The sequence below is a fragment of the Ambystoma mexicanum genome, chromosome 5p, assembly GCF_040938575.1.
Source record: "Ambystoma mexicanum isolate Mex_15411 chromosome 5p, UKY_AmexF1_1, whole genome shotgun sequence".
In the NCBI taxonomy this organism is placed as follows: Eukaryota; Metazoa; Chordata; class Amphibia; order Caudata; family Ambystomatidae; genus Ambystoma; species Ambystoma mexicanum.
In genome coordinates, this window is record NC_090930.1 from 400,959,141 (window position 1) to 400,978,579 (window position 19,439).

At 44.0% G+C, this 19,439-nt stretch overlaps 1 long non-coding RNA gene across 1 annotated transcript in view; it reads right to left on the minus strand.

The window, feature by feature from the left end:
• LOC138480965 (uncharacterized) overlaps positions 1-19,439 on the minus strand; it is a 266,218-nt gene that overhangs the window by 52,862 nt on the left and 193,917 nt on the right. The window contains exon 2 of the long non-coding RNA XR_011274173.1: positions 4,502-4,619. This is a non-coding gene — a long non-coding RNA (uncharacterized lncRNA). The remainder of the gene's footprint in view (positions 1-4,501; positions 4,620-19,439) is intronic.

Below are 19,439 nucleotides of genomic sequence, written 5' to 3' on the forward strand. Positions count from 1 at the left end.
GACAGCCATGGGTACATGAAAGCATTTAAGGAAGAGGGAAGGTAACACCTTCCTCCGGACAAGGCCAGACTTATAAAAATATCAAAGGCCACATGGATCGGCCCTCTCTGTTGTCTGCTGGCAGCGTATACTGATGAGAGTTAATTGAAACAGGCCTGTGATAGGCCTGAGCCCAGAATGGACAAAAGGAGGCAGGACACTAACACCTCTTTGATATGCAATGTGTCAACTGGAAGCTAGCTCCCACAAGGCTGTATGAAGGGTAGTGAATGGCATATCTGAGACAACTGCTTACAGTGGGAAACTCCTGCAGGGAACCCCCTTTCAGAGGGAACAAGTATGTGAATTGAGCGGGACAGAAGTCTGTTCTCACCAAAATCTTCAAGGGAGACCTGTGCTTTGATCAAGAGTCACAGAGAGCTCAATTAACCAGAGAGACACTTTGATCCACAACAGACAGGAAGATGGGGGGTACTTATTAGTACATGTTGTCACCCCTTACCTTTCCTGTTGCAAAGCACTCTGGTTATGACCTCATGCATAACAGAAGATTGTTGGTGGGGACCGAGGATTGATTCATTAAGGTAGGATAAGCCTGCACCAATCACTGGGGCCCATTTGACTTTAAAAGAGGGCTGAGCCCCTCGCGTGGCAAATCATCCGACGACTTTGTAAGGAGTAAAACAGAAGGACTCATTTGGACCCTGGCTGAAGGTACAGTCTACCTTACAGCTTCTGCCAGTGAAGGAAGGGCAGGATTTCCAAGAGGGAAGCAAGATTCCTCCCCTAAACATCTTGCAGGGAACAGAGGGAGATACCAGACTCAGAGGACCCATACAGCAGCTCCAGAACCAGTACCCCGCCAGCACACAGCATGCTCTGCTAGGTTCTGCCAGCAAGCTCCCTAGGTGGGAAGTGCTAGAGAGTCTCTGAACAAAGGCCAAGGCCATTTATTCATTTATTTTATTAATTAGAGTTTTTATAAACTGCACCACATGCCCGTGGGCCTCAGAACACACAGACACAACAAACAAGATGCACAGACAATAAAAGTAGGAACAGAAGATACAGTGTCCAGAGGGCAAAGAGACATTAGAAACAGATCGGTGATTCCAGAGGTAGGTTGAAGAGATATGTTTTCAGTTTTTTTTTAAATTCTGTTGTAGTAGTAGATCGAGGCTGTATGGAAGAGCATTCCAGGCAATTGGACTCTGGACATCAAAGCTGCACCCACCAGCTTTGGCCTGTTTGAACCTTGGCTGAAGGATTTTTCAGATTGGTTCTCAGACCAGAGGGTGGACGAGGGAACATACTGAACAAGGCGATCCATAAGATATTTTGGAGCCAGTTTAAGTATACTCTTGTAGGTCAACGTGAGCAGTTTGTGGGTGACTATGTTTCACAGGAAATCAATGAAGATCCCGCCTGGAAGCTGTAATATGGGTCTGTCTAGAGAGGCCTGAGATGGCACAGATCTGAGGGGGATGACAAATTGAACTGACAACAGACACTCAGAAGGCTATTGCAATAGTCCAGGCGGGAGTTAACAAGAGCGGTGGCAAGGATGGCCGCGTTTGCGTGTGTCACAAATGGACGAATGGTACATTAGTAGTTTGACCAGACTACATGATGAGCGGATCTGAGCGACATGCTGGTTCATAGTATGTTCTGCATCCAGGGTTACACTTACGGTCTTTACTTTTTTTGCCACTGGAATAATGGTGCCTGAGATAGAAAAGCTCTTATATTCCTGTGGCAAGGTTTTAAGATTAGAGCTGGAGGCTGCGATCGAAAGTTTGGTCTTCTTGGTATTTAAGGCCAAGGAGTTGGCAGCCACTCAAGCATGGATTGCAGAGTCGCCAAATCCAGAGAGTAGGAGACAGTAAGCTTCAAGACGATCTGAGTATCATCCACCTAATTCGTATACTGGACACCAAGGTCATCCAGGAGTTTCAAAAAAGGGACAATGTAAACATTAAACAGGGAGGAAGAGAGACAAGATCCCTGTGGAATGCCACAAGTAATCGGAGTGGGCCTCAAAGAGGCCTCACCAGAGGTCACTCTGGCAATGCACGGACCAAGGAATGAGGGAATACATTGGGATGCCCGGTGGGGAGCAGCCTACTAAAGTGCGAAGTCTGTATTCTAATAGTGAGTGATCCACATGTTCGAATGCAGAAGACAAATCCAAAAGCATAAGCAATCCTGGATGTCCCAGATCAATGATATTTAGTAAGTTTGCCTTGATGTCCAGTATAGCAGACTCTGGGCCATGGCCACTTCTGAAACTTGACTGGTGATCATTGAGAATGTTATTTTGTTCAACAAAATTCTGGAACCGAGTATAAGCCACCTTATCAAGAATCTTCAGAAGGGCTTGAAGCGGTAAGAGAGACTAGGAAGAAATATGTTGGCAAGCAGGGATCCGGGACACCGTATGATGGGGAGCTTCCATAGGGCATGGATCGAAAAACCTGTCAGGCGATTGGAGGGAATAGGATAGGAATACAGAGGCTCAGAAAAAAAGGGCTGCGAGACGGTGGGAGATTTATTTGACAGAGAGAAACTGCTTACCTGTAAAGAATGATGTTTGAAGTTTGGGCTCCCGCAGGGCCTATTTTTGGTGTACGGGCGGTGGTCCGGAGGCTGGTGGAAATGTGGGAAGGAATTCTGGAGGAGCAAATCCATTATTGCGGGTACTGTTAGACCAAGCAGGGGGTGGGGCATGGGGCATGGATCTTGCGGATCTATAATGCCCCACGGGAAGGGGAATTCAGAGAGGGAATTGAAAGTAAAGGTGAAATGGAAGGCAGATGTGGGATACCAGATATCGGAAAAGGAGTGGGCACAAATATTGGAATTGGTCCAAAAGGTGTCGCTCAATGCCCGGTTTCAGCAGATCCAATTTAACATCATACACAGGGCATATGCGACCCCGGTTAGGTTGTGGGCAATGAATACGGACATGTCGGATGAATGCCCTAGGTGTGGTAGAGGCCTGGCGGGATTCTGGCATATGATATGGGAGTGTGGAATAGTAGCTGGGTATTGGGATAAGGTGGTTCAAGGGGTGAACAATCTGTTGGGGACGAAGTTAGAACGGAATCCGAGAATATGTATTTGGGGAATTCTTCCAGGGGGGAAGAAACACAAGTACGAAACAAGGTGGTCCGCTTTCTGCTGATTCTCACTAAACGCCGGGTGGCAATAGAGTTGAAGCGCCCACAGGGCCCAGCAATCGCATCATGGCGGCCTGATGTACGTAGGTGGGGGATAGTGGAACTGACTATGCTGCAGAGCACGGTAACCTTGGAGGAAGGGTAGGAAGTGACAATCCACTGCACCCAATTGTTGAATGATTTGTCTAGGGATAATGACTTGAGGCGGTTGTTTGTATTGTTATTGTTGCTGGGGTCTGTAGGCAATGTTGGGACAAAGGGAATGTAGAATGTTACGGGAAAGGGGACTTCTAGAATGTTGCGGTGCGGGGATCTTCAGTTTAATAAGGAATAAAGTCATAGTAGGGCGTCCATCATTAGTCGTGTATTTATTGGTGAAACCATAGCAGTGGCGACGAGGTCAACAAAACCTACGAGGCCAAAACGTGCAGGAAAGTGCAGCAGACCAAGGGAAAGGAGTGGACAAATTTAAATTGGAGAGCAGAAAGATTAACAGTGAGCGAACAACAGATAATACAGAGCCAAGGAGGGTGAACCGTGCGCGAAGGAGAAAGGAGAAGAGGCTCAAGGTAAGAGCAAGAAGCGCAAGTGAGGGAATAGCATTGACTTGCTCGCAACCAAGATAAACGCCAAAAAGTCTGTGAAGTGAAGCATTTTTTGACCCGCTAAGCAACGTACCAACAGCGTGTGAAGTATAGCGCGAAACCCATATGAAAAAAGGACCTAAACACGTCAGAATACGTGCTATTTGAGGAAGTGAAGTGAGCCTGAATTTTTAGAGGAAAGCACCAACAAACACAAATAAACATGCTGCCATCTTCATGACAAACGCATGAATAAATACGGAGGCAATCGGCGAAATGTAATATGAACTGAAGCCAGAATACAAACTGTGGGCGAAATGAAATGAATGACCAGGATATAGTACATAACATATAAGACACATGAAAGTATATAAGTAAATAGTAAAGAACTGCCGAAATAATATTGAAGGATTAAAACATACTATCACGTGCGAAAGGGAAACAGTGCATTGAATGAATGTTGTACTTTAACTGCGAACAACAAAACAGGCAACAAACATACTACATAAGAACATAAGAATAATAAACGTGCCAAATTGAAACAAAGTCAAATCCACGAATTAATTTCACAGGACACACAAAAAAAAAGAAATATCAAAGGTGAACTGGACTTACAAATATGTCAATAGAAAATGCAGTTGGAGATGCAGGTGAACAACAGAGCACATCTCAAAATTACACAACTACGCTAATTTCAGCTTATCCATTAAATTGTTTACGGCGACCAAACCCCTTTACCTTGGAACCACAGGAAACACAAGGCCAAAGATGGCAGGAATGGATTAATGAATTTGAAGAGTTCTTGAAAGTTGTAGGGGATCAAAATGCCCCAAACAAGCTGGACATTTTCACGAACCTGGTGGGAAAAGAAATAAAGAGCATAATCAAAACTATTCCACTTCAAGACAGAACAACATATCCATTGTTAATAGCAGCAGTTAACGCTCAGATAATAATTCCACTCAACAGAGATTATAAAAGATATGTGTTAAATAAATGCACACAAGCCCGCACAAGGCTATAGCTCAATTTGTCTTAAGATTACAAAAGAAGGCCACATTTTGTGAATTCATCAACTTCAATGATGATGAAGCAATACGCCTGAGGGTCATTGAAGGATGCTTATCATCGCAATTCAGGAAACATCTGTTAAAAAAAAGCTCTCCCCCTGAAGGAGGTATTGGAACTTGCAAGGATATATGAAAGAGTAGACACACAAGCGGCCAATATAGAGAATCCAAAGAGGATGGACACCATTGCTGTCATAAATAAGAGTACGCAATCGCAAAGAAGATATCCTGCCACAGGATCACCAGGATTAATGCATAGAGGTGTAGGAGAAAGACAGTGCTATAGGTGCAGATTTGAGTTTCCCCACAAGGGCCCTTGTCCTGCTCTAGGCCAAATGTGTCTAAGATGTGGACAGGAAAATCACTTCCAAACAATGTGTAGAGAAAGGATAACAACACTGATGAGTCACTATAATCCTCAAATGACGCCGAATAGGAGGTATGATAACCAGAGGGGTCTGGGAGGACGAGTCTTTACAGAAATACAAACACGACCCTACCTTGTTTCGAAACCAAACCAACAAATAACCCGACCGGGATTTGTTAGAGCCATGGATTACTTACAAATTGGAGTGACAGACCAAAATAATCCAGAACTGAGCCATAGGGCAACATCAATTAATCAAGCTCAAGATCAAGAGGAAAAGAAATATGAAGACCCATATGAAAATCCACCTGTGTCATGTGAAAAGGAAGAACCGGCAATGGATTATCGCCAAGAACATGAATACGATAGATACAGCAAAGAATATGTGAGATTAATATGCGATAATGAGAGTGGGAAAACTGCCACAAGAGTAATAGTGAACTTATGTGGAGAAGAGATACCTTTCCTGCTGGACACTGGAGCTACATTGAATGTCATGAGCGAGGAAGTGTATGGGAAGATAGCTAGCCAATATCCAATACATTCATCAAAGGCTGACATTTTTCAGTGGGGGGCAGAACCACTATTGAACAAGGGCAGTTTCAATGTGATTTGATCCATAAGGAACGCTGTATACCAACTAATATACATGTCATAAAGAGTCCTGTTGTTGGCAGATGTCTTATTAGCTGTAAGACTGCCACAGATCTAAAACTTATCGAGTGAGATACAAACAATCAGAAATGATACAAGGTGTTCCATCAGGATGTCATGCTCTGAGATTCATGTCAGAGGAGGTGTTGGATTTAGAGAAGCTGAAGGTCAAATTCCCGAAGTTGTTTCAAGGAATTGGAAAATTAAAGACCAACATGATACATCTGCACATTGACAAATCAATTCAACCCGTTTCCTCAGCATCCAAGATGTATAGGATTTAATCTTCAAACAAGGGTGTCACAAGAGCTGAAACAGCTAAGAGACAATGATATCATCGAAAGGGTTGAAAGTGGTCCAAAACCCTGGGTGTCTCCATTGGTAGTAGTACCAAAACCAGATGGGCGGCGTCATCTGTGTGTAGGCATGAGGATACCTAACACGGCCATCATGAGGGAAAGACACCCGGGACCCAACATAGAAGACATGATAATTCGCCTGAATCAGGCCAACAGGTTCAGCAAGTTTGACCTAAATCAAGGATACCATCAGTTGGTGATTGATCCAGAATCTCGACCCATAACCACTTTTAATACCCATGAGGGTTTGTTTAGATACCCAGCTCAGCTTCGGGGGTTCCTCTGCAGCAGATATATTTCAAGAAGCTATAAGGAAGGCCATTGAACCAGTACAAAATGCATTTAATTACAGTGATGATATTCTAGTCTATGGGACGAATTAGTCTCAACATGATGAAGCACTGGAACAGGTATGCAGCCTATTGCAAGAAAATGGTCTGACTTTAAAACAAAAATGTGACATAAACAGAAGAAGCCTGAAGTTCTTTGGGCATGTATTTTCAGAGAAGGGAATGAGAGCAGACCCAGAGAAGGTGAAAGTTATCTTGGATCTTAAGCCTCCGGAGGACATAGCAGAACTAAGATCATTCCTTGGAATGGATGGGTATTGTGCAAGATACTTACCAAACTATGCCACTCTCACTGACCCTCTGAGACAACTATTAAAGCAAGATGTGGTGCTTATATGGAACGAAAACTGTGAAGAAAGCTTCAGGAGTATAAAAGAGGAACTGGCTAAAGACAGGCAGCTGGCATATTTGAATCCAGAATGGGATACTGAAATAATTGTTGATGCCAGTCCAGTGGGTCTAGGTGTGATTGTGGCACATACAGATTCATGTAAGGGGCCAAGATGTGAACAGCGGCACATTGTTGCTTATGCTAGCAGGGCGCTAAGTGAAATTGAACAAGCCTACTCCCAGGCATAGAGAGAAAGTCTAGCTGCTGTGTGGGCATGTGAAATGTTTAACCACTTTGTAATTGGAAAACCCTTTGTTCTTGTCACGGATCATCAAGCCCTGGTGTCGTTGTTTGGGAATCCGAGGGTCAAGATGCCTCCCCGAATTGAAAGATGGGCCATGCGGTTACAGGAATACGATTACAAGATCATCCATAAACCTGGAAAAGAGGCTAACCCAGCTGATTATCTGTCGAGACACCCAGCAAGCACAGCTGAAACTGAGATGCAAAAGGAGGCAGAGGAGTATATATCTTATGTCTCACTGAATGCTCTACCATCAGCAATTACAAAATAAATATTCAGGGAAAGAAGCCCAGCTGACCCGATGATTCGAGTGGCAGTCCGACTCACCCAGACAGGGAGATGGCATTGCCTCGGTATGGAGGAAGGTTTGGAGGAAGGAGATATGAAGGATCTTCAGAAACTTGCGAGGATGAGTAATGAATTGAGAAAAAGGTTTGTTTGTGCCTAGACCTCTTTGCGCCAATTTACTTATGTGGTGAAATAAACTCACAGAGCCAAATTTCTTCATAAGAATATTTCTTAGTTTATTCAGTGTATGTTCCGCCCTTAATGGATGACACGTGTTTCGGCGTGTAACTAGCACCTTCTTCAAATCCGGGCTGTTTATATGCATAGAAAAATAAAACAAAACAAAATACCATTTTGAGTAAATTTCTTACATAACTTCTTGTTTGATTACGTATTGTACAGTTAAGGTAGTGACTCTGGTTGGTGTTGTAAACCTTATGCATCCCTAAATATGATGAACACCTGAAGTGACACACAAGTCTATGTTGGGACAAAGGGAATGTAGAATGTTACGGGAAAGGGGACGTCTAGAATGTTGGGGTGCGGGGATCTTCAGTTTAATAAGGAATAAAGTCATAGTAAGACATGCACCGTTAGTTGTGTATTTATTGGTGAAACCATAACAGCCGTCATGAAGGATTTGGCTAGGGGGGTGATGGAAATGGATTAAGGAGATGGGCTCACATGATCTAAGGGAGTTGCCTTGAACTCGGCCCAGCCTCAGTGGGGCTACTGAATGTACGATCATCTACCATCAATCGTGGAACATGATAAAAGACTTGGGAGAGGTAACTTGCACATACAAATAGAGGAAGGAGGGATTAGGAGGGTTTTAGGGTGTTATGGTTCTTGTTATTGAAATTCTATTAAAAAGTGTTAAAAAAACATCTTCAGAAGAAAAGGGACATTTGTTATTGGACGATAGTTGTCCACAAAGAGAGGATCCAAATTATCCTTTTTTAAGAGAGGAGTGATCTAAAACTCTTAAGAAATAATGGGACAGACCCTTCGGCAAATGAGAGGTTAATAAGTTTAGTAACCCTGGGGCAGAGCACATCACTGTAGATAATAAAGAGGCTAGAGGGGCAAACATGCTGGAGATGGGCTTCATGCTGGAGATGATTTCTGAAATGGTGGTTTCAGAAAAGGGAGCGAACGTAAAACAAGGGGCAGTGGTGTCAAGATACCCATGTTCAGGACTGATAGGATTCCCATTTTCACTGCTTTCACACACATCCCTGGTTGAGTGAATGGAACTTTGATGAGTGGTGATCTTATTGATAAAGGCATTATGAATAGTTTGGCACCAATCATTATCTTTTACTGGAGCAGGCATCGAACATGGTTTGCCCTTAAATTCACTCAGGAGAGCAAAAAGTTCTTTGGAGCTAGATGTGGCATTTATAATCCTGTGTTATACAAAGAGGATTTGGCAGATATGATAGCTTCTTTAAATTGCTTAACCAGGAATTTGTAGGCAGCCAGAGTTGAAAGAGAGTGGTTCTTAGGCCAAAGGCCTTCACCGGTCCGTTTAAGTTGGCTAGGGTAAGACGCTGTACGAGAAGTCAATCAAGAGTGTGCCCTGCAATATGTGTAGGGCCTGACACCTTTTGGAAGAAACCTATGGTATCCAGTGCAGATAGTAGGGCGACTGTGGTGGCATCAGAAGAGGCATCAAACCAATAATTAAAATCGCACATCACCAAAACTGGGGATTGGGACTTACTGATGTTATTTAGATGATTAAGAAACTGTTCCTCAAAATTAATTAGAGCTCTAGGAGATCTGTAGATAACAATAATAGAGATAGAGATATTCTCTGAGATTTTCAATTTCACCACATGTCATCTGGAGATTCATTGCCTGCTAACATTTTCCTCAACTTTGGGCCAAAACAAGCATCAACCAGCATCCATCTTTTAAGGACATTTTCAAAACAGTAGAGCCCTCGAACCGCGAACCGCTGCACCAATGACTGTTGTCATGCTGCAGTCACTAAAGCTGTCCGAGACACTTCCATCCACCAACCAGCACAGAGAGGACAATTATTGACCCTGAGCCGCCGTGTAGGCCAGCCTGCAACCGTCCATCCAGCCTTGCTTGCCGAACTGCCTGCCACCTGATACCCGCAGCTGTCTCCCATCTTGAACTTTGTCACAGGAGCAACAAAACACCCTGGAACCGACTTGACGCTGTCGAGCCTCAAGATCATCTCAAGCACCCGGTACATTGTGGTTCTGTCCCTTGATCCTTCTCCAAAGACCCGTACTGACATTTACGACCCCTTGATCCCTTGGTGCTGAATCCAAATAACCTTGAACAGTTAAGATTGATTGCTTTACCGACTACCCTCCTGTCAGTATCCAGAGTGCATCCCTTTCCTTCGTGAAACTGTCTGTCCTCTGTGTTCCTTTACAGGGTGGGTTGCATTTTGTATAGTGTTAGAACTGTCTGTCGTTATAATAATAAAGTAGATATTTGTATACAACCTTGACTGGACAGTCCCTTTTAGGATTGGGTAATAATTGTATTTCGCATTGTTACAACTAACCAACGATCCATGACCTTGTGGAGATAAGCCTGCCGTTCCATCTACGTTACAAAAAATTGGACAAGAAGGTCTATAATTCACTTGTGTTCCAATCTGTTTGGATCCCTTCTAGTGTATTAGATGTTTGAGGTTGATTGATGGTTTAGAAAGCGATATTCACCCCTGGACCACTGGTGCCCCTGAAGTTGATTCGTCACATTGGTGGTAAGCGGTTGGATCAGTTGGAGCCTTGCGCACAGCCTAATCACCCAATGATAACAGTACTGTTGCAGGCAACTTCTAGTCACTGCTAGGTATTAGTAACAGTCATGGATCTTGACATGGAGACTGTAAAAGGCAGGACCAAGGATGTCCTACACATCTTATGTCAAGAGAAGGGACTTCCCCACAGCACTAAGGTTAATAAACCTGAGTTGCTGACCAGCCTCGAAGCTTGGGTAGAAGCGAGGACGGTTGGGGAGAAGACCTAGGTCTGTGTACCCGAACGGACAAGACCTTCAGGAGGGGGAAAATTGATGAGGAGTGTTTCTCGACAATCATTCCGCCGGGGGCAAGTGTGGTTTTTCAACACTCGAGAGTGTTAGTGACATGGGCTAGTGCAGCATCCCGCAGGTCCCAGGCCTCAGCACAGTCTCTAAGAGGCCCAGTAATTGTTGAGGAGGTAGCGGCTCGAAATCTCCTGCTCGATGAGAGGAGATTAGTGCTAGAGCAACAGAAATAGCGGGACAAGGTGAACATATAGCTGCGCAAACTGTCACTTGAAGAGAAGAAGAAGGCCAACAGATCCACCTCTAGCGAAAGCAGCCGTATTGGTTCAAACCAGAGTGCCCTGGATAAGCCCCAGCGGCACATCCACAAAGACTTAGCACAGGCTTATGAAGTGGGGATGGATATTTTTTACTTGTTTGAAGCGCTCGAGCTGGCTTCGCAGTTACAGGAGGTGGATGAGGTACTGTGGGGTGCAGCCCTGATGAGTCGCTTACCGACACCATGGACTGATGCAATTCTTCAGTTAACTCCTGAGGAAAGGCCTGTTTATGAGAGCATGAAGGCAGCCCTCCTCAGAAAGTTCTGTAAACCTCCAGAACAGTATCTCAAGAGATTCAGATAGCTTGGAAAGAAAAGTGGGCAGACATTTGAAGCATTCACACACTTGTCGTTGAAATATCTGTGCAGGTGGGTGGCTGGTAACAAAGTTGACACATTTAAAGGGATGTACAATTTGACTGCGTGTGAGCATGTATTGAAAAATTGTGAGGTTGACCCACACCAACAACTTGTGGACAAGACTATTACAGACCCTAGTGACCCTAGGGTGTTTTTTCAACTCCAATGTCTGCGAACAGTTGGCCAGTCCTGTGATGTTTGCGAACATCTGAGATGTTCGGTGACATCTTTGCCTATTTCTGCATTACAGGGATGGTGAAAAGCAGTTTTTGGATGGTTTATAACTTTGGCGCCACTCAATGGCAATGCATGAAATTTTGGAATTCCATTCCAGACTTGACTCTGAATGGTTCTGCAAAGTGTGGTGCTGTTTTGCTAAGAGGGAACAAAATTAGAGGGGGGTCCCTAAATATTTTAAAGTCTGATAAATGTGGTGCCATTTGACGAATCTGCACACACGTTTGCAAAATGATTCTAGACTTAGATGTTAATGTTTTGGTGAAATTTTATCTAGAAGGGGCAAAATTAGAGGGGGGTCTCAACATTTTTAGATGGCTTATAACCTTGTTGCCGTTTGACTAATGTGGATAAAAGTTTTCAGAAAGATTATAGACCCAACCTTGAATGTTTGTGCAAAGTCTGAATGGAATTTGTCAAGTGGGGCTAAGTTATATGACTTTTTTCATGTACGTTCATTTTGACAAGGACCTGAAAGCATGGCTTGCAAATGTGTCAGTGTTTTATTTTTTTAAAAGTGTCATAATGTAGGTACAAAAAATAGTGATATACCTTTGGTGATTGAGGTATAGCCTGTGGCCATGGGCAGTGGCCAGATTGTCCGGGTCATGCCATGACATGGACAGTCTGGCCACTGGCAATGACCATGAGCGAAAAGAAGTGGGGTTAAAGGGGGCATGGCCACCAGGGACCGGCTATGAGCTAAACTGTTTCGAAATTGGGATAGGTTTGAATGGGAAAAAAAATCTGCTTGTGTGTACAGGTTGAAGTGCTGGATGCATGAGAAGGGTCAGCAAGAACTTGAAAGCATGGTTTTGCAAATATGTCCTGTGTTTTATTTTTTGAAAGTGTGAAAATGTAAGTACACAACACAGTGATATAACATTGGTGTCTGGGCAAGGGGAAATGTGTACTGTAATTTGCTTATTGGGGCATGCGGCATGGCCGAAGCGGTAGCTTTGAATGGGGAAAGAATATTCTGTTTGCAGTTGCAGCCTGAAGTGGTGGACTAAATTACAACAACTTTGGCAACAAGCATCAGCAAGGACCTGAAAGCATGTTTTTGGAAATATGTCTTGTGTTTTATTTTTCCAAAGTGTAAGAATGTAAGTACAGAAACGATATAGATAAATTTGGTGTCTGGGTATTGGGCCTGGCCCTCGGCAAACACAAATGTGTACTCTGATTTGCTCATTGGGGAATGCGGCATGGCCAAAGCCCATGTTTACATTATTAGGGTATAGTGGACACTGATATGATATGATATTTTATTTATATCGCGCTCATACACAGGTGTTTCAGAGTGCGACTGAGCTAGGATGCAGGGTAGGTGCAGGAAATAATAGGGGTGGTTTGGTTCGGCTGGGGTAATGGTTGAGCCTTATGCTGTAGGCAATTGAAGGATGATTTGCATCCCCAGAATGCACTGCTGATAACGACAGACATAAGTATGTTTTGCAAAATATATGATATGATATGTTATTTATAAAGCACTTAATACCCAAAGGTTTCTAAGCGCAGACCCAGGGATCGAATCTGTGTTACTCCGTGTCGTCTTGCTTCCAGCACGAGCACGTTCCCCTGAGCTATCCTCCCGAGACATGCTTCTTAAAGGAGGTTTATAGTTCTTTCATATATTTGTGATGTCATCTTTCATGTCCTTGGTGTTAGTCTTAGCAGTGCACGGTGGTGGCGCAAGTTATGGTTGCTTAGCTTACCATAACTGGTGAATTTCTGGGGGTTTTCGTTTTTACTTGTAACCATAACGTCCCTTAAACAAAATGTTTTCATTGAATTTCATAGGTTTTTATTAGTGCAACTTAACCATAACATCACTTTAACAAAGTGTTTTTCAGTGAATATATATATTACATGGCCTGCGGTAGCGACCATGTAGTAATGGTTAAGTTGTTGTTAAAAATGTTATTTTCACAGTAATAACGAACAAGAACAAAAACAGTAACATTCCAATAAATCCACACATATTCAACCAAGTGAAAGCAAAGGAATCAATTTGTAGCAACCACTTCGAAATAACATATACATATTAAAGATAGAATAAGAAGAAAGAAGGGGAAAAAAAAGAAAAAGATAGAGAAAAAGAAGAAAGAAAAAAAAGGAGAGCAAGCGTAGGAGGCAAGGGCCAAGAAATCAATTGCAACAAAACTATACATCCCACATAAGAATATTCTAAAACCACCATACAAACCAAAGGTATCATACATAACATTAGTGCTCAAAGGTATGTATACCATCCTAGATCAAAGTTCAGAATTATCCATAGGCATCAAGAAAGCAGCTCCAAATGTCCCAAAATGTGTCAATGTCATCAGTGAGTTTGTAAATGGCTCTTTCATATGTTGAAATAGTAAGAAGCTCCTTCACCCAATCATCGATGTTAAAAGAATTGCTTGATTTCAAGGATCTCAATATGAATTTTTTAGCAATCATGCATGCGCGCAGCAACCAAACTTTCTTACCAAAGTCAATTTCCTCCAACAAAGAGTCATCACCTAAAATCAGTAATGAGGCATTCATGGGGATTGCGATGTTAAGACCAAACTTAACCTCTCACGAACCTTGTCCCAGAACTGCATTGTTTTGGGACAGGACCAAATCAAGTGACTTAGAGATCCTCTTGTACCTTTACACTTCCAGCAAAGATTGTTGTCTAAAAGCTGCCTCCTGAACAGTCTCTCTGGCGTCCAATAGGCCCTAAACAACAATTTCGTTTGAGAAGCTCTGAGGGTCCAATCCAAACTCACCAAACTAGTGTTCTCACAGCACCTCCGCCAACATCTGAAGTCCACATCTTCCCCCAATTCCTCTGCCCAAATTGCAGGTAATCTCGGATCACCTTTCCGAGTAGCTTTTATGATGCCATACATGGTAGAAGCAGGGTGTGATGCACTCAAGCATACAGTTAAATCTGCCCAGGCAGGACTCTGAACAGCCAATCGGGGCACCTCAACACAAGCCGAAATAATAATCTTCAATTTTCTATACTCAGCAAACGAGCGCTCAGCCATGTCATACATCTGGCCAAGCTGAGTGTACGTTAACCAGTTGTCCCGCTCAAACAAATATCCAATGTATTTGTTGCCAGCCATAAACCATTCCGTCCAAAACAGAGTTTTTCCCTGATAATAATGGTTAAGTTGCTAAACCCATAGGAAGAGCACTTTTTGGGCGGCTTATAACTCTGCTCCCCGTAGACAGATCCTCACCAAACTTTGCAAAAAAAGTATATGGATCTCTTCGCAAAGTTTGGTGAGGTTTGGTCAAGGCCGGGCAAAGTTATAAGGAGGTCCCAAAATGTCTTTGTTTCCCATAGACTGAATGGGGAAAAACTTTGCTCACGCCTACAGCTCAAAGCGCTGGACGGATTTTCACCAAATTTGCGGCAGGAGCAGCGGCTTGGTCCTGAAAGTGTGCCTTTATAAATTTGGTGGAAATCCGTCCAGTAGTTTTTTTTAAAACAACCAAAATGTAGGTCTAAAACAATTAGTGATATCTATGTCCGCTCCGCAGACACATTTCACTGTTCATTCTGCGGATAGGACTCTGATTGGCTTAGAGCGCAAAGTGGTGTCTGTGGACATCGGACGCGCCCGCTGATTGGATGGTGAAGAGCGTGAAGTGCATCAAATTTTTGAAAACGCCCGCCATCTTGGATTCGCAGACAGGCCGGTGTCCATGGACATTGCGGTAAAAACATATTAAAAAACACAACGGCCCTCATTACGACCTTGGCGGAGAACCATGGTGCTATTTGCACCATGGTCCATGGCGCTAAGCTGCCAACTCCGCCATGGTGGTTGGCGGACTTACCGCCCCATTCCGACCTTGGCGGGGCGGTAAATCCCCAATCCCCATTTACCCTTCCCCATTCCCATTTTTGCCCCATAGGGTATAATGGGAGTGGGGAAGGCGTTAATTACGCCACCGTAAATTACGGTGGCGTAATTAACAACAAGGTCCCTTAGCGCCATGGATTTTAACGCCTGCTAAAAGCAGCCGTTAAAATCACCATGGCGCTAAGGGAACTCGTACTCAGGCGGAAAGGGGCGCCATGGTTTACGCCGGCGTAAACCCCTTTCCGCCAGGGTTGTAATGAGGGCCAACATTGCACTTGTCAAACTTATCAAATAATCTCTGGGGAGGTGAGGGGTGATGAGGATGGGATGGGATATGGCTGCAAGAAGCAAAAAAACAGGTGTTTTTCAGCGTAAAGGTCCGCGAACAGTTTGGATGGTCGTGGGCAATCCTGTGAAGTTCGCGGACACCTCTGCATTATAGGGTTGGTGGAAAGCAGTTCTTGGATGGCTTATAACTTTGGCACGACTCAATGAAACTGCATGAAATTATATTCCTGACCTGATTCCAAAGTTTGGTGGGATTCTGTCAAGAGGGTGCAAAATTAGAGGGGGTTCCCAAAATAATGTAAAGGCTTATAAATGAGGTGCCATTTGACAAATTTACACTTAATTTGGCAAACTGATAATAGATCTAGATATAAATGGTTTTGCGAGTTTTGGTGGAATTTTGTCAAGAGGGGGCAAATTTACGTGGGTCCCAAAATAATTTAAAGGCTTATAAATGAGGTGCCATTTGACGAATCTACACTTAATTTGGCAAACTGATAAAAGATCTAAATGTAAATGTTTTTGCGAAGTTTGGTGTGATTTTGTCAAGAGGGGGCAAAATTAGAGGGGGGCTCCCAAAATATTGTAAAGGCTTATAAATGTGGTGCCATTTGACAAATCTACACAAAGGTTTGCATAGAGATTATAGATCTAGATATAAATCTTTTTGTAAAGTCTGAATGGATTTTGTCAAGTGGGGGCTAGGTTATATGACGATTGTATGTACACATATTTGACACTTTTGAAAAAATAAAACATGGTCGGATTTCCAGCAAACTTGTGTAAGGAGCATTGGCAAGGACCTACAAGCATGGTTTTGCAAATGTGCCCGTGTTTTATTTTTTGACAAGTGTCATAATGTAGCTACAAAAAATAATGGTATACCTTTAGTGACTGAGGGGTAGCCTGTGGCCATGGGCAGTGGCCAGATTGTCCGGGTCATAGAATAAGGTCATGATCCAGACAATCTGGCTCCTGGCCATGACCACGAGGGACAAAACATGGGGTTAATGTCCACCTGGGGCTGGCTTTGTGGTAATGTTATTCGAAATTGGGATAGATTTGAAAGGGAAGAAAAATGTGCTTGTGGTAATATGGTCATAGGGTTATCTTTTCGCCTTCTGCAGGCTGCCATGGAAAGCGAAGAGGGGCCCTGTATGGAACCCCAACTTCCCTTTCTATGGTGGCCATATTAGAAAAGGATTTTTATTAATGCAACTTAACCATAATGTCCCCTAAACAAAGTTTTTTCATTGAATTTCATAGGTTTTTATTAGTGCAACTTAACCATAACGTCCCTTTAACAAAGTTTTTTCAGTAAATATATATATATACATTTATTACACGGCCTGCGGTAACAGGCATGTAGTTATGGTTAAGTTGCTAAACCCATAGGAAGAGCACTTTCTGGGCAGCTTATAACTTGGCTCCCCCTGGATGGATCCTCACCAAACTTTGCAAACAATAAGTATATGGGCCGCTCTGAATGTTTGGCAAGTTTGGTGAGGTTCTGTTAATGTTAATGTTAAAGGATATTTGTACGGCGCACTATCACCACCGGAGTGGTCCCCTGGCGCACTGGCGGCTCTGAAAGAGGGAGGGAGGGGTGAGTTAGTGGGAGTAATCTGGAAAAGTGCAAGATAGCAGTGATGTGCTGTTGGCAGCCTCAGCCCGGTGGGTCCGTTGGCTGGGCCTGGGGTGTTTATGGTCGGTAGTCCTCGTGTGCTGTTGTGCAAGTCTATGTGCAGTTTGTTTTGTTGTTGCAGTGTAGTGAAGTTTGTGCGGATTGCTGCATTTTAGGCTTGTGGTTGTGTTTGGTTAGAGTTTGAGAGGTGTATGTAGAGGGATGAAATTGTTAGTGGATTGGTTAGTTGGCAGTGCTGTCCTTGCAATTATGTCTAGGTTTGATGCTTGCTATCATTCACTATACCATCGGAGTGTGGCGCTTGCTCATTCCAGTATTCTGTCTAGATGTGAGGCAGGTTAGTGATTGCGATTCCATTCCAATGTTGCACTTGTCATTATTCACAGTTTCATCTAAGTGTGGTACATGCTAAGAATCAAATATCTGTATAGATGCGATGTAAGCTAAGGTTGTGGTATATGCTAAGATTCACATTTCTGTCTAGATGCGACGTAAACTAAGGTTAAGAATTCCATATAAGTGTGGTATGCTAAGATTCAAAATATCTGTCTAGATGCGACGCAAGCTAAGGTTAGGAATTCCATCCAAGTGTGGTACATGCCAACATTCACATTTCTGTCTAGGTGCAACACAGGCTAAGATTAAGAATTCCATCTAAGTGTGGTACATGCTAAGATTCAAAATATTTGTCTAGATGCGACGCAAGCTAAGGTTAAGAATTCCATGTAAGTGTGGTACATGCTAACATTCACATTTTGTCTAGGTGCGATGCAAGCTAAGGTTAAGAATTCCACACTGCTAACATTGGCTAGTGTTTTAGTGCATCATTCAATGCAACATTTACATTCCAGTCTGGATTGGCTTTAGGCTGATGATCAAAAATCTCTCCCGGTATGCATGTTGTAATTCTATGGCAATCACGTTATGGAGAGGTAAGGTAGAGTGGTAAGGGTTTTCTGGAGTAGAGTCATTGCTCTACACCCTACCCATACCACACTTATAGTTTTGTTGGTGTCTGTTGGCTTCCTTCGCTTCCCCTGCTGACACCTACAGACACATCTTGGAGCCGCCTCTGTTGGAGCCGCCCTTGGACTTGGGGCCCTTAGCCAAAGGGGCTGCCAGGCAGGGGGCTGCCCTGTGAAGGTGAATTAAGAGCGCTAGAAGAGCCAATCGCGGTGAGGGGGTGGGCAGGGAGGCGGGTGGAGGGATGGAATGGGAGCAGGTGGCTGCATTCGGGTCACTAGACCCTGGCAACTGAGGACTTTTTGGCCACTTGGAGGCCGTGGGCGGACGGGAGGTGGGAGGGAGAGGGAGACAAGGTTGGAAACAGTGGGGATCGGGGAGGGGGGAGGAAGGCGCACAGGCCTACAAAACACTTTTTTTTTAAAGAAAGAAAAAATAAAAGATAAAATGCAAGCTCCAAATGGATCACCTATGAGGCCAGCGCTCACCTGCTTCCCGGATGGAATGGGAGCAGATGGCTGCACTCGAGTCACTAGACCCTGGCAACTGAGGACTTTTTGGCCACTTGGAGGCATGGGAGGAACGGAAGGCAGGAGGGGGACAAGGTTGGGAACAATGGGGATCGGGGATGGGGGGAGGAAGGCGGACAGGACTACAAAACACTTCTTTTTAGAAAGAAAGAAAAAAAAAAATAGAAGCTCCAAATGGAGCAGCTACGAGGCCAGCGCTCACCTGCTTCCCGGATGGAATGGGAGCAGGTGGCTTCATTCGGGTCACTAGACCCTGGCAACTGAGGACTTTTTTGGCCACTTGGAGGCCGTGAGCACGGCGGGAGGTGGGACGGAGACAAGGTTGGGAACAATGGGGAGGGGGGAGGAAGGCGCACAGGCCTACAAAACACTTTATTTTAGAAAGAAAGAAAAAAAAAAATAATGCAAGCTCCAAATGGAGCAGCTACGAGGCCAGCGCTCACCTGCTTCCCGGATGGAATGGGAGCAGGTGGCTGCACTCGGGTCACTAGAACCTGGCAACTGAGGACTTTTTGGCCACTTGGAGGCATGGGAGGAACGGAAGGCAGGAGCGAGACAAGGTTGGGAACAATGGGGATCGGGGATGGGGGGAGGAAGGCGCACAGGACTACAAAACACTTCTTTTTAGAAAGAAAGAAAAAAGAAAAAAAAATAGAGGCTCCAAATGGAGCAGCTATGAGGCTAGCGCTCACCTGCTTCCCGGATGGAATGGGAG